This window comes from Ambystoma mexicanum, chromosome 1q, assembly GCF_040938575.1.
Source record: "Ambystoma mexicanum isolate Mex_15411 chromosome 1q, UKY_AmexF1_1, whole genome shotgun sequence".
Classification (NCBI taxonomy): Eukaryota; Metazoa; Chordata; class Amphibia; order Caudata; family Ambystomatidae; genus Ambystoma; species Ambystoma mexicanum.
In genome coordinates, this window is record NC_090922.1 from 120,883,839 (window position 1) to 120,898,721 (window position 14,883).

The window sequence follows — 14,883 nt, forward strand, 5'->3', positions numbered from 1 at the left end:
AAAGCATATAAGGGCTTCTGTGGTGGCAACATGATTGCAACACAAATTATTAATGTAATAAACGTAATATTGCTAATAGAACATTTTAATCAACCTTTATAGACTTTGACCGAGGACTCTACTGGGACCTATAGGCCCTGAAGATCGAGCTAAAGGCCTGAGCACAACAAGGGTGTTTAACAAGGTTCACAGGCTCAATAATACCAGTATGGCAGAGAGCGTGGTCTATGAAGTCGTTATGTCCCATCTTTCAGTGAAAGGGGTTTAAAAGACAAAAAGGCATTCTACCCAGCAACCACGTACAATGTGATGAGGAGGGAGCTGTGGGGCGTAGGTTCCAGCCGGGCCACATCTGTTGGGTGTGGCCCGGCAAGAAAAGTGAGCAGCAGTCAGGGGCAACCATGGTGGAGGGACCAGGCCGCGTCTGCCAGGTGCGGCATGGAGAAGACTGTGCTCGATCAGGTCACAAGGAGGGGGGGGTGGGAGTAAGGTGATTCAGTGTGCCCCAGACTTAATGGTGTGGGCAGGCGACAGAGGAGTAAGACCGGCCCTGCTGTGATGAGAGGGTGCTCCGTGCTGAGAGAACTGCCAGCGGCGGGGACCAGGAAAGTCACGTGGCTCCTTTTCTCATTGGCCACATTTTGGGCCCTACGGAAATTACCAACCATACCTGCTCATATAGCCTGAAATTGTTTAATGTGGGACAGTCATGTCACTCTCCCAGGACATAATGCTTAGTTATTAACAGTAATATAGATCAGGAGCCATTGTCATCCTGGAAATCTGCAAGGGCAGATGTTATGTAGATGCTAAGAGAGAAATTACATGATAAATAGGGCCCTTTAAGACACAGGTGAAGCAACAAATTGTTGAGCAATGTGGTAGGACTTAAACATTACCAAGGGCTTGCATCTCTCCGCCAAAATATATTGATGACATTTAGTAGCAAATCGCAGGGCAGTCAAAGGGGTCAGAAGTTGCAAGACTGGAATTAAAGTTTACAAGTGTTCTTTGGGGTTTTGCCCAAGGAATTTTGCGTTCTTTCATGGAAAATAGTGCATTCATGAGCATACAAGATCAGTAATGCTGGTGAAAACGTGGTCAGATTTACATATCACTTCACTAGGGATTTAGGTTTTCGGGAAACCTCCTAGGAATTGCTGTGAAATATAGTGCATTTAATGAAAATAAAGCAAATCCAAAGAATCTAGGGCCTTTTTCACACCCTGCAAAGGGGTTTTCCAGGAAATGTAGTGGCAAGTGGTGCATTTTGAAGCACACTAGGTTAGAAAAATTAGCCTCAACTTGGGGAATTTGAATATCAATTTACAGAGGAGTATTGTGGTTTTCACGAGATATTGTGTGCAATTTATAGGCATGTTTATTAATAACAGTGACTTAATTGGATTTTAATCAAGGGTATGCAAACTAATTATGGACAATGTAGCATGAATTTGCCTTATCTGCCCATTATCCACATGACAGAAGTGTCAAGTATCAGATCATGACAACTTTTACTCCAGGGCACTTTGTGTAACACTACATCTATTTTACACTAAAAATAATAATTCTGACAAATATTGTGCATGGTGGCATCAAAAGCAAACCTCACCTATACCAAAAATCAGAAAATACAAATTATTTGATAAATGAAAGGTAAGCACGCCTACCACATATTAGCCAACAATGCACTTTTGAGATGTCCAAAGGTACAGATGATGGCAATTTTCATCAGGACACACACATATTGGGGTTTGGGGGGGTCGCTATTGCGCGTTAAATAAGATGGCTGCGCCGTTGTTCATAGCTCCAGAACCTGTGTCTTATATCCTGTTAATAAACATATTTTGGAGCATTGTCCTGGTGCCAGTTTGGAGAGATTTATGCTCTGCACAATTTAAGGAGTGTTTCGGCTGAATTGGGTGGCATGCTGCCCCTTCGGAGCGGTGCTCAACCTACGGACACAGGGGTCTGCTTTGAGAGTTACCATAGCTGCATGTGAAGGGAGAATCGTAGTGGTGCTCACCACTCCAACACTTGGGTGGATCCTGGCATAGTAGTGCCCTTGCAGTGATTAAACGCGGGCTGGCCACCAGGCTGAAAGGCAGACACGAGCGTTGTGCTTGATCCTTTTTTGGCGCTTGGATAGTAGTTGTGGATTAGCGTCCCGAGCACGGCTGGTGCTCCGCAGGCTTGGAGATTATATGAGGGCTCACCATTGAAGGCAAGTGGAAACAGTGAGGCTGCTGTTTTCTTTCTGTGGAGGACACTCTAATACTGAGCACTTCTGCCCCCGACTTGGTGGTACTATAACATTGCATGCATAACGGCTCTATCGTGTGTGTGGTGGGGGCGACTGAGGTACACAAGAAATGATCTACTGCTGTGCATGGCTGGGTTTAATGTTCCGTACATTCTTGCAATTTTGAGTACAGATCCCGTTATTTGACAGGCCAACGTCTCAAAAAAACAGACCCAATTGGATGGCTATGCCAAAAGGATGTCACATGCAATAAGTCTGAGTGATCAGAAGTCACTAATGGTGAAGATGATGTCAATGAAGGAGATGAGGAAGATCCAATTGGGACGGCCCTGTGCAACCTGCAGGAAGGAATTGGAGCCATCAGTGACAAAATAGACAACGTCGCTGCGAAAGTAGATACTTCCAATGCCCAAATTGATAAATTTTGTACCAGAATGGCAGGGGAGGAATAGAGAATCTCTAAGTCTGAAGACCTGATTATGGGTCTAAAAACAGAAGGAAGTCCTTGCGCACCAAGCTCAAAGATGCACTGCCCAAGACTGATGATTTGGAAAATCGGTCAAGGTTTAACAATATTCACATTTTATGCCTCCCGGGATCATCAACTATAGGGCCCCTGGAACTATTCTTGGAAAAAAACCTGCCATCGCTTCTTGCCAATCTGGTCTTCTCCTCCCATTTTCAGATCGAGTGACTGCACAGATCACTGGGCCCAAGGCCGGCCCTGGGGTTCCCACCTCGACAAATCATTGCAAAGATCTTCAACTTCCGTGATAGAGACCTGATCCTTAAGGCAGACAGAGAAATGGGATCATTGCACTTCCAATTGGTCACTCTTCAAATCCTTCAACTAAGTATGCAGATTTCGTCAGGACAGACATGTTGAGTATGCAATGCTTTTTCCTGCCAAATTCAAAATCATTTACGGAAATAAATCGCACTTCTTCACCTCTTCAGCGGATTCTGTTGATTTCTGTGGCCCTCATTACGACCCAGGAGTTGGACCATGGTGCTAATAGCACCATGGTCCATGCCGGTAACTTACCGACTCCACCATGGCGGAATGGGGAATTACCGCCCCATTCCGAGGTTGGCGGGGCGGTAATTCCCCATGCCGCCATGGCCCTTCCTCATTCCCATTTTTGCCCCATTGGGCTCAATGGGAATGGGGAAGGCGCTAAGTACGGTGACGCAAATTGCGGCACCATACTTAGCACCAAGGTCCCTTTACGGGTTGGTTTTTTAACGCCTGCTAAAAGCAGGCGTTAAAGTGCCACCCGCAAAGGGACCTCGTAATCAGGCGTTAAGGGTTTAATGGCGCCGCCACCTTTTACGGCGCCGTTAACCCCTTAACGCCTGGGTTGTAATGAGGGCTTGTGTCTCCACGATATATGTGGCTCGTCCACATCGTGGATGCCCTTGGACTCGTTGCAGCGTGCTCTTGCTATTTGGCTGGTTCTGTCGGCAGGGCGGTGCTTCAGAAACTGTGTAATGAGGGCAATGGTGTACTCAACCACCCCCATGTAGCCAAGCAGCAAATTTGAGTTGTACACTTGGGTTTTCCCTTCATATTTTGTTTAGGTATATTCTCTGGTTGAGGGATGGGGAGCCCGCTAGCAAGTAGGGTAAGATGACGAGCATGTGGGGTGGATGCCCTGGGTTTCAAGTTAAAAGTGCCATTAATACTTAACTTAAGTGCCTCAATGTTCTAATTTACTCTTGTCGTTGCACTATATTTTTGTGGCACCGGAATAACTGTTATTTACCCTTCCAGGATGTCGAGCAGGATGTGACCCCGTGCATTTTCATTGATTGCAATGATTTCACGTAGGTATAGTACGTGCAATGTGCGAGAGTTAAACAACCTGATTAAAAATTGCATGGTGCTTTCATCTCTCCAGCATTATGGTGCTGACATTGCGCTGCTGCAGGAAACACATCTCATGAAACATGCACGTATTGCAGTCACTTGGGAGCGGGGAGAGGCCTGCTGGTTTTCCAGGGATTCTTCTTACTCGAGAGGGGTGATGACTTTAATGTGAACACATGTTGACTTTAAACTAGATGAGGTTCTAACAGATCGAGAAGGTAGATATGTTGTGGTGGTTGGACGTGTCCATGGGGTGGACACAATGATATTGAATATCTATGCACCCAATGCAGATGACCCTGAATTCTTCCAGGTCCTGTTTGATAAATTCACACTCTACACTGGCCATGAATTGCTGATAGGAGGGGATTAGAACGCTATATTACAGGATCACCTTTGGGTCGTGGACATCCCAACGCAGGACGTACTATCGGTGACACTTCTGATGGTCATATGGCTGAGTTTTATATGGGATTTGTGGATATACTGAATTGCTCACTATGTATAATGTAGCACTGAAGGCTGGTGAACTTCCCCTTTCAATGAATGAAGCTAGGAAATTGATGCTTCCGCAGCCCAGCAAAGACCCATAATACTGTAAATCCGTTCAACCACTGTCAAAGTTAAATTTGAATAATAGGATATTTGCCAAACTACTAGCCCATAGACCTCTGCCTATATTACTGATATGGCCATTGATGACCAATCTGGATTAATTCCTGGTCCCTCCACATCCCATAATCTTTGGAAATTGTTCAGCATTGTGGCACTAATTGACCCCGCACTTCTGGCTGTTTCCGCTTTCCTGTATGTCGATAAAGCTTTTGATTACTGGTGTGGGTATTTATGATGAAAGTGCTTATTAGAATGGGTGTGGGCTCCTCTTTTATGTCACTAGTGTCCTTGTTGTGTACCAATCCCACAGCCAGGGTATACGCGAACGGGATTACATCTGAGCGCTTTCAATTATCTAGAGGTACACGCCAGGGTTGCCCTCTTTCCCTAATATTATTTGCATTGTCCGTTGAACCACTTGCAGCGATCCTTAGAGCACATCACACGGGCAGAGGCCCAGGACTTTTTTTTAATCAAAGTGGGGATCCCATTCACTGCTGATAGGGGCATCATACGTAAGCTATGTAGGGGTGGGCTTGCCCGATTTGAAGACAGTTTTATAGACGGACAGCTGATTACCATAGATACATTTCTCAAACAAATGGATACCTCTATGATTAATACATTACTCTATGCACGCATGATATGATGTGATATGATATGGCATTTATAACACGCCTATACACAAGTGTTTCAAGAAAGGGGAACTGAAGGCTAAGTATCGATGAACACCAGCAGAATCTAAAAGTAGTCTCTTTGTGAAAAACCTGATGACAGCCGACACAACCTCTAAGCTTATCTTATCACTGTATGGATTTGCTATGTCTACTCTAAATGCTGATCACGCAATGATCAAAATGAGGTGGGAGATTGCATGGAATGTACAATTGATGAAGGCAAATAGGAAAATATTTGTTGGCAAACAAGGATTGACATATTACACTCCCCTAAGGGTGAAAATATTTGATCCCACCGCATCTGCCCATCTCCTCTTTGGCATCTCACCTAGAGAACATATTAGCCCCGCACTCACTGGCTCCCCATCAGCCAACAATCTACCTTTAAAGCCATGTGAATCACTCACCGTGCCCTACACAACATCGGACCCGAATTCCTACATGATAAACTCACCAGGAACCTCAGATTTGGTTCTGCTCTTCTCCTCGTTATCCCCCATTCCAACTCCACCGGATTGGGAGCATCCTCTTGCTCCATCCAAGCCCCTGCCACCTGGAACTCGGTTCCACATCCGCCACATTGATAACCAGCTCTCCTTCAGAAAGACCCTCAAAACTTGGCTATTCCGTAAGGCAACCTAAAACCCTCACCCCCACCCCATCTCCACAGCCTCATTCGCATACATCAGGCTCGCTCACATCGAAACCCCACCTCATGTTTGGAGCAGATGCCAGCTGTTGTTGTGACAGCCCGCCCTACACACATCAAAACACAGACATCCCTCTTATACATAAACCCACAGGCAGATGCCGGCAATTGGCATGGCGGCCCACCCTACTCACTCAAACCACAGACCACTCACTGTACACAAACACATATCAGCCCTCCGGTCCTCCTTCGCTGTGGATAGTGAGTTCACGCTACTTGTATACAACTCTTGAAAGACTGATGATAGCCGGAACTCTACCAAAGAAAAGTATCGGGATAGCCGTTCAGGGCATGAAATATGGACTGTGTTCTCGTCCTTACACCCTATCTCGACTGCACACCGAGAGGACCCATACTGGTAACTCATCTTGTGTCAAAGATGTAAGGGGATCGCTGATAAAGTGCTCCAAATGTTCTTGAAATTGGGAATCACAAGCTCATGGACGACAACCTGTCTATTACAACTACAAGATGTATTAATACTCTGTAACGCAGCCATTACAGAAGAAAATTGCACATTAAGAAATGTGAAGACTTGCACAGGTACGGCTCTAGAAGAGATTATGATGGTAAGCACAAGGATTTCACTTGCAAGATCTGTGAAGGTTAGACGGTTGGGAGGGTGAGCTATGTATTGCACTCGGATAGATCTGGGTGGAGCCACTTTGGGCGGCACCTTATAATGTTATCCTGTCTATTGCGCTAGAAGATATATGATGATAATCTATCCATTGCAATTAGAAGATCCATTAGTCAGCCACTGTAACTCATAATGATATATACAGGTATCCTTGATACTGCATTAGAAGATGCCCAATGTTAGCCTATTATTGAACTTAGAAGATATAGAGTAAGACTATAACGGTAGCCTTTCTATTATGCTAGGAAATTCTATGACTCTAGATCTTAAGACAGCCTGGCTTCCACACCTAGAAGAGGGTATAAGATAGCCGGTCTATTTTGCGCTTTGAGAACTTTGAGGGTAGCCTGTCTATAGAGCCTAGAATAGCATATGAGGGTAGCTTGTCTTCTTCACATAGACGGCTGGATCACACAGCAAGATCAAAGATAAGCTCCACCTGAGCTTAAGGTATGTATAAATGCACCACTTTGGCACGGCTATCCACCCACACACTTCAGAATGCAGCTATGACTACGACAAATTCAGTCTAGCTGGACATATCGGCTTCACCCTTACACCAGGCATCCCTCAGCATCTCTATCATTAGATTTTTGGTCTAGCTGGCCACAGATCGACACTCTTTCCCTAGAGCTCTGCTGTGACCTCCCTCAGCACCCATCCACATGCCTGACCTCTTGAGTTGCTTACTGGAGCCTAGCCAGCCCACATAATTCCTATTCTTGGCCAAATGCACACACACACACATGCTGTAAGCCTCTTCTGAGAATGTTCCCATACCTGGACTTCGGTCCCAAGGGCATTCCTACCACAAAGCGCATTGAGGCCATGTAAATGGGAAAGGGCACTATAAAAATGACAACTACAATACAAATACAATAAGGGGCTTGCCCCAAATGCAAGCAATTTGAGGCTGACTTTATGCACATGACATGGGCCTACTCCAGGATTGGAGAATTCTGGACTTATGTCACTAATACGATTGCAGCCATCACTGACACTGAGGCCATAGAATGCCCATTAACATGTCTGCTGGGTTTCCCTCCGCTGCACCCTATGTTAATTGGCAAATTCATCGTGCTGGCACTACTTCTGTTGCGAAAAATGCACGGCGATGCAGTGGATAGATAACACAGCACCATCTGTTAGTCAATAGTCACATGAACTGGTGAAAGCCAATGAAGTAGAGGAGATTTACTGTGACATGTCACACCCATCTTCTAAACACTGAGCTACATGGTGTTATCTGAGACTCTACTTAGTGAAGACACATTCAGCCACTGGTGACCCAGGCCACTAATGATTGCCCTTGGCACTGGTTATTTTGCAGTGTGATTCTATGGGGAGATAAGTTCATACTGTCATCGTTCAGTGTCAAAATTGGTAGCCGAATGGGGATCGACATCTGTAAGATATGGTGGAATGTAGATGCATTCATATATATGCACTTATCAAGTTTTCAACGAGGCATTATTATTTTGTTGAAGTAAGATTTATTTTGTCTTCATTCTCTTGTTGCAATAGCACACTGAATAAATACATTCTTCAAAAAGGACACACACGCATGGGCACGCGGTTCAATTATTTTGCTCGCTAATGCACTTGTCGGCTGTATCTGAAAATGATAATAAATGTGAAGAAACCTAATCACATGTCGTGTTCCGTCATTGAAACTTTGCAAATTTGGCGACGAGGTGCCGAGCAATGATCTTCCTGAGCCCCTGCTACCATCTGAGGAGGGATCCAGATCTATGGTGCCACCACGACTTTCGCAGCACTGGATATCAGTGAGGGAGGCAGCTACCTCAGCCACTGCGGTGAGTACTGCTGAGAGGGTCCTGGAAGCGGTGGAATAGGAAAATGATAGAGAAGAGCATAACAAGGATTGAAATTGAGTCCAAAGCAGGGCGCGAGGCTAGAAGCGCGAGAACAGATTTGGAGGCAGTGTGACATAACTGGGCAGAGAGAGCACCGTAAGCCGCTACATAGGAAATTGGAGGAGCCAAAGCCTGGTACAGAGATGCAAGAAAGCAACGCACGGTCGACGTGACTTTAGAAAAAAGAACTGTGCAGCATGCCACACTCAGTGTAGAGCATTGATAGGGCACATCCAATTTTCTGGTCTACAAGTGATCACCAGAAACAAAACCAGACCGCAGAGTTAGAAACAGCCCTGTTTGTTGCCTGGATGCGCAACGTGCAGCAGAATGACTGTGAAGCATGCTTCAAAGCAAAAAGAAAAGGAAAGGGATAAGGAAGAAGTGTTGCATTCCCAAGGGGTATTTGAACGTAATGAAAAGAGCAACAAAGGTGCAAGCATTGAAACAGTAAAAAAGGAGAAACGGTGCCCAATGCAGAATTTAACTGGTTCAGCAGTTTTTTATGGATGGTGTTGGATCGGCAAAAGTGAAATGGGGACCCTGGAAAAAGGGGTTCATGTGCTACCCAAGGGCGACATGTGAAGGAAATGTGGGAATTGACAGGAAGATTTCCCAACAAATGCATTGCTTGCGATACGAGGCTCATGGACTTTATGAAAAACTGCCCGAACTGGAGGACAGAGAAGGTGTAAGCAAAGCAAATGAATTGCAGTATGAGGAAGAAGGACATGCATTTTAGTTCCAAAGTGAGCACTTTATTGGAGGGATACATTTTCGCCAGGAGGGAGCAACAACCTGCTGAAAGTGTGGAGCCGTATGTTACAGCTCTGAGACAACTAGATGCATTGTGCAATTTATAAGAGATCAGTTCATGGTAAAGTGCAATGAGGACAAAATAAGAGAGGAACGTTGGATCAAAGATGACCCTTCCTTGGAGGAAGTCATTGGGCCTCATTACAACGTAGGCGGTCGCAGAATGAACGGTGCCGGTAAGGGACCGGCACCGTTCATTCCGGGCCGCCACATTACGAGGTCTGCAGCGGGTCCCGCTAAGGACGTCTGGTCAGACCAGACGTCCTTAGAGGCACTCGCGAGCAGACCCGGATGCTAACAACGGGCCCGTCATTAACGGGCCAGTTGTTGGCATCCTCCCCATTCCCATTGAACCCTATCGGGGCTCAAATGGGAATGGGGATGTACCGGGTTGCGGTCCCGAGAATGGGAATTACCGGGCCCGTTAAAGTCGGCATGGCCCGGTAATTCCCTATTTTCGGGACCCGGTACCCAGTTTGGGGGTGGCCATGCCGCTGAAAACGGCATGGCTTCCTCCAAACTCGTAATGAGGCCCATTCTTACCACCAAAACAGTAGAAGATTCAATAAAATGTCTGAAATGTTTAGCAAATGGAAAGATGTTGGAGAAGGGGATGGTAAAGGAAGTGATGAAAGTTGAAACAGGAATTTGAGTCAAGTGCAGGCAAGAGAAGAAGAGAGACAAGAGGGAAATTGCTAAAGAGAGTGGGTGGAAAGGGGGAGGAGAAACAACTGATAGAGCGTGTTTTCGGTGTGGTAGCAAGGAGCACCTAGCCGAGCCTCCGAAATGTCCCGCAAGAAAGGTCATGTGCAAAATGTGCAACTGATGGGGTAATTTTGCTAATTATTGTAAGAACTTTAATATGTAGTTGTGGTGTGTGATACCGTGCAAACTAAGGAGGAGTCTGAAGATAGTGAGAGTGCGGCAGGAGCAGATGTGTGTCCCATACGTGTGGTAGGAGGGGGTTAAGAATGATGATGAATGTCCCATTGCGGCAATTCGAGTGAAGATAGTTCACATGATGGCTAATTCTGGAGATAGTGTCACATGTCTTGAGGGATGTGTGGGAAACGGCATTGGAATGTCGTGTGGAGGCACTGATGCCACTGGACATAGGGCCTGAGGCTTATAACACGGACAATATTGAGCTTTTGGGATATTCCCCTGTGATGTTGGAGTTCGAAGGTAGGGAAGCTGCTGGGAAAGGTTATGTAACAAATAAGGGAGCAGCTCTCTTACGTCGGAACGAGCAACGGAAGTTAAAGATTAGGCCAGATCTTAATACCTGCGAGCAGGTCCTAGTGGTTGCAGATAGCTATAGTACCGTAACAATAAAGGGGAGCTGTATAAATTGCTGCACGACCTTAGCTCAAATTCATGAACACACAACAAAAAATGCAGTCTAACAAAACAATTATTTTACCATTATAATTTTTTTTTGTACCATTGGTCATTTAATGAAACAATTGTTAAACCATAATTTATACCATTTATTATTACACATTTTGAAACCATTCTCATTAAAAAAAACTTCCAATATATGTAGAATCAGGGGGAAAGAAAAGATGTTTGAGAAAATATTGTGAGTGCTGTGCCTAAACAGTTATTCTCCTAGAAGGCCAGACAGGTTATTGAAAGCAGATCATTGGTGGCCGGGGTTGAGCATATATGTTGAGCACAGCTTGAAAGCGTGTGTAGAGTGTAAAAAGTCAGGGTAGGGGCTGTGTGTTAGGGGGCTGCCATTTCCTATTCCACTCTTGGGCGGGTACACCCCTTAACTCGTAGACACCTGGGGTGAATCTAAATGTGAAAAACTGGAAGTTGTGTCTCACGATAGCAGTGTACAATATATAAAACATAAACACGCTTAGTCTCAACACATTAACAATGATGAGCAAGCGACAGCAACAATGAGCTAAATACAAATAAATCACAATAAATGTGTTTAATACACATTGCTAAAGAAAGCCACTAAGGCCTCTAAAATATAAATGAATATTAAAAAGGTGTAGACGCATAAATCAGAGGACACCTATGAATGAAAATGGAAAAATACAATCAATACAAAAGAGCAAAACTCAAAGTGCTCAATGACTTATAGCACCCTATCTACATAAACATGAGACATTTCAACAATGTAAAATACCATGATGAATATAACAATGATCACGTGGGACCATACGCTACGCGTACAATCTAATAGCAGATCATTTGTAGCGGCAGAGGGTCATGTAGAGGGTGATATGAACAAACACAACACATATACATTGGTTTCCCCAGGAATTAATGATATCTGACCTATTGCTAGTTTCGGGGGAACATAGATCATAAACCGTCTTCGTCAGGACTTAACAAGCGAGAATAACACCTCCCTTTGCAGCACCAACAAGGGTAGGTGTCTCAAGTGGGTCTTCTTTATTTTCTCCTCACTGGCTCTTAAATAAGGGATAAGGTAATGCATAACCTCGCCTTGTGTGTCTTCTTAGATTTTCCTCACTGACTCTACAACACGAAAAAACAAGAACACATATTTTAGTTTGCGTAATTCGCCTCCCTCTGGACTACATCTCCATAGCTGCCAATTAGCTCTAACATACCTAAGTTCAGAAGCAGGATTATTCATTGCCTCCCATTTTGGAAATACAGACTGAATCCGTCTTGTGCTTCTTGGATGGAGACCCAATGGTTGTCTTTATGAATAAAAATACACAACATATGTATTTTAAAGAGATGTGTACTTGTTCATAACTGGTATCCCTGCTGCATCAGAGCATAGATGGATTTTTTTTGTTATTACAAACATGTGGTTTATTACAAACCTTTGTCTTACATCTAAACTCAAGCATCTTTGACAGAAGCCAATGCATTTAGTCAACATTTCTTTCCATTTTATTCAACACTTCCATTCTGTTCATTTCTTCCTTTGAGATCCAAGAGGATAGTAAGAAATGTTCTCACAGCAACATATATGTCCAGCAATCATCCGCGCAACAGGTTTTCTTTCAATCCCATAAATGATCCTATATGTTGAGTCCTTACCTAAGGCCTCGGCAGAAAAGCGTAACATGATTCAATGTTTCACTCTCCCCAACAGAATCTACAATTAACTTTACTCTCAGTTTGGTTATAAACTGAAGTGATCTGTTTGGTTGGATAGAGATTAAACCTGAATCTCAAAAAGCCATATCTAAACCTGGGGCAGGGGAAGTTAATCAGATATTTTGGAAGGTCGCTGAACCCCTTTACTTCCCCATGCAGGCCTTCATTAAGCCAATAGTTGTTTTGGTCTTCCAGCGTTTTCATCCAGTCTATTTGCCAGAGCTTTTTTTAACCTTATCTGGATTTAGCACCAAGGTCTCTTGGGCAGTCCCTATCTGTTCCAGAATCGAAAGGCATTTTGATTTCCTAAAGGTCATTAAGATCTCATTACTTTTTGCCAATTCCTTCCTTAGAATATGATATGGAATCGCAGTTGTTGGCATTATGCATTTCTGGAAAAGCGACAGGGTTTTTCCAACTCTACCTTCAACACTATCTTCCTAAATATCTTCCTTCTCGAGCTCTTCGCTCATACACCTCCAACTCCCTCATGATCATTTGCTTCTCCAAGCAACGAGTTGGTGGTAGAACTCTTTCTTCGGCTGGGGCCTCCCTCTGGAACAGCCTCCCTGCCTCCCTGAAACTTGAGGAGAACCATCTCCTGTTGCGGAAGCACCTCAAAACTTTTCTCTTTGCTTCTGCTTTGTCTCCTGCTGAATTCCTGGCTGAAACTGTACTGGTAACCTGGCCACCATCTGATCTCCGGCCCAAGTTCCCGCCCCCGCCAGTTACACACCTCCACTGCCTCCCTGGCAACCCCTGCACTTGGGGACTGTTTCTGTATCCCACAGTCCCCCACCAGCATTTGACACTTGATGTCTGTACCTATCCTTGCACTTGCCACCAGCTGGCCCTACTTTTCTTATTGCTTTATTTAGTCTATTACCCCTTGTACTTCACTGTCGACCCTCACCCCCTCCCACTCTGCACTTCTCCTCCTCCCCCTTCCTCTGCACTTGCACAATCTAAATGACACTTGGCCTAGTAGGATCGCTGTCTCTGTCTTCCCTCTGTTCCACCTCCCTTGCCGCGTCGCGCCTTGAAACACTTGTGTATAGGCGCGTTATACATGCCATATCACATCATATCATATCAAGTGACTCTCGCCACTAATGATATAAGGCCCATCTCAAACCTTATTAAGACTGTTGGAATTCTGCGAGGGTGTCTTAGAACTGTTCTCCAAAAGACTCCCTCAAGGGATTCCCACACCTTCACTGTGTAGCACGCAAAGGCCTCTGCTCCATATGTTAGAACTGGGAGCACTGCTTTGATTGAAAACTTTCCATACTTCCTGTGTATCATACATCCCTGTGCTGTGCTGTGAGTTTTTGTAATTTCATTTTTAAATCCCGCAAGTGAGGTACATCACAGATGCTATGGCTTACACACAAGCCCAAATAGATATTATGTGGGATTACCTCCAAATGTTCAGAGTTCAGATGCCACCAGAAAAGTTTCCTGTGTGTGCATCAAACAGAACCTAAGATCAAGATGTTCGACTTGGCGGAATTTATTTCTAATTGATTTGCCACCATATAGCCCTGTAGTTCCCCCAGTCTATGCTGAAGACTTATCAGGGTTTGGTTGATCAGGACAGGTCATCAGCATAAAGCATCCAACCCAGGTCCTGATCTCCAATCATCAGCGGAAAAGAACTTGATAATTGTAATGAATCTGCTAGCTCGCTCAGGAAGAAACTAAAAAGGGTCTGGACCAAAATGGCAGAGAAAAAAAGCCTGGAAAATATCTTCCAAAAGTCAATTTACGCTGTTCAGTAGCATCTGAAAACGAGCGAAATGCTTATACGTAAACATCAACCTAGTACCAACACATAGAGTAGAAATGCTCATTGTTAGTAAGTACGTGTAATAGCCACTGTTTCAATATTGCATGGTGAGATACACTTGTCATATGTCTGCTATCCCTTACCGCACCTGAACCAGTGAGGCTCTGGCTACAACGTTGCCAAAAGTCAGCGTCTCAACGGCAGGAGTCGTGCAGACTAACAAGTAGGGTTGGATTGGCCCCTCGGCCTTTCGGCCGTGGCTGGGCCGAAATCGTGCCTGGGCCAATTTGGGAGAAAAAGAAATGTGAAAAAAAAGATTTTTTTTTCACTTTTTTTTTTCAAAAAGCCTTTCATCCTTCTTAGGACGATAAATGAGTACTAACACAGGTTGGGTGATATTGTATGCATATTAGTTCTATAAAAAAAGAGCTTAAGTGTAAGTGCTATACAATAACATTATCATTTGGCCTTGGACGTCTGCTTGGATTCGCAGTAATTTAGTGCACTTTGGAACGTTGCCACTTCCTG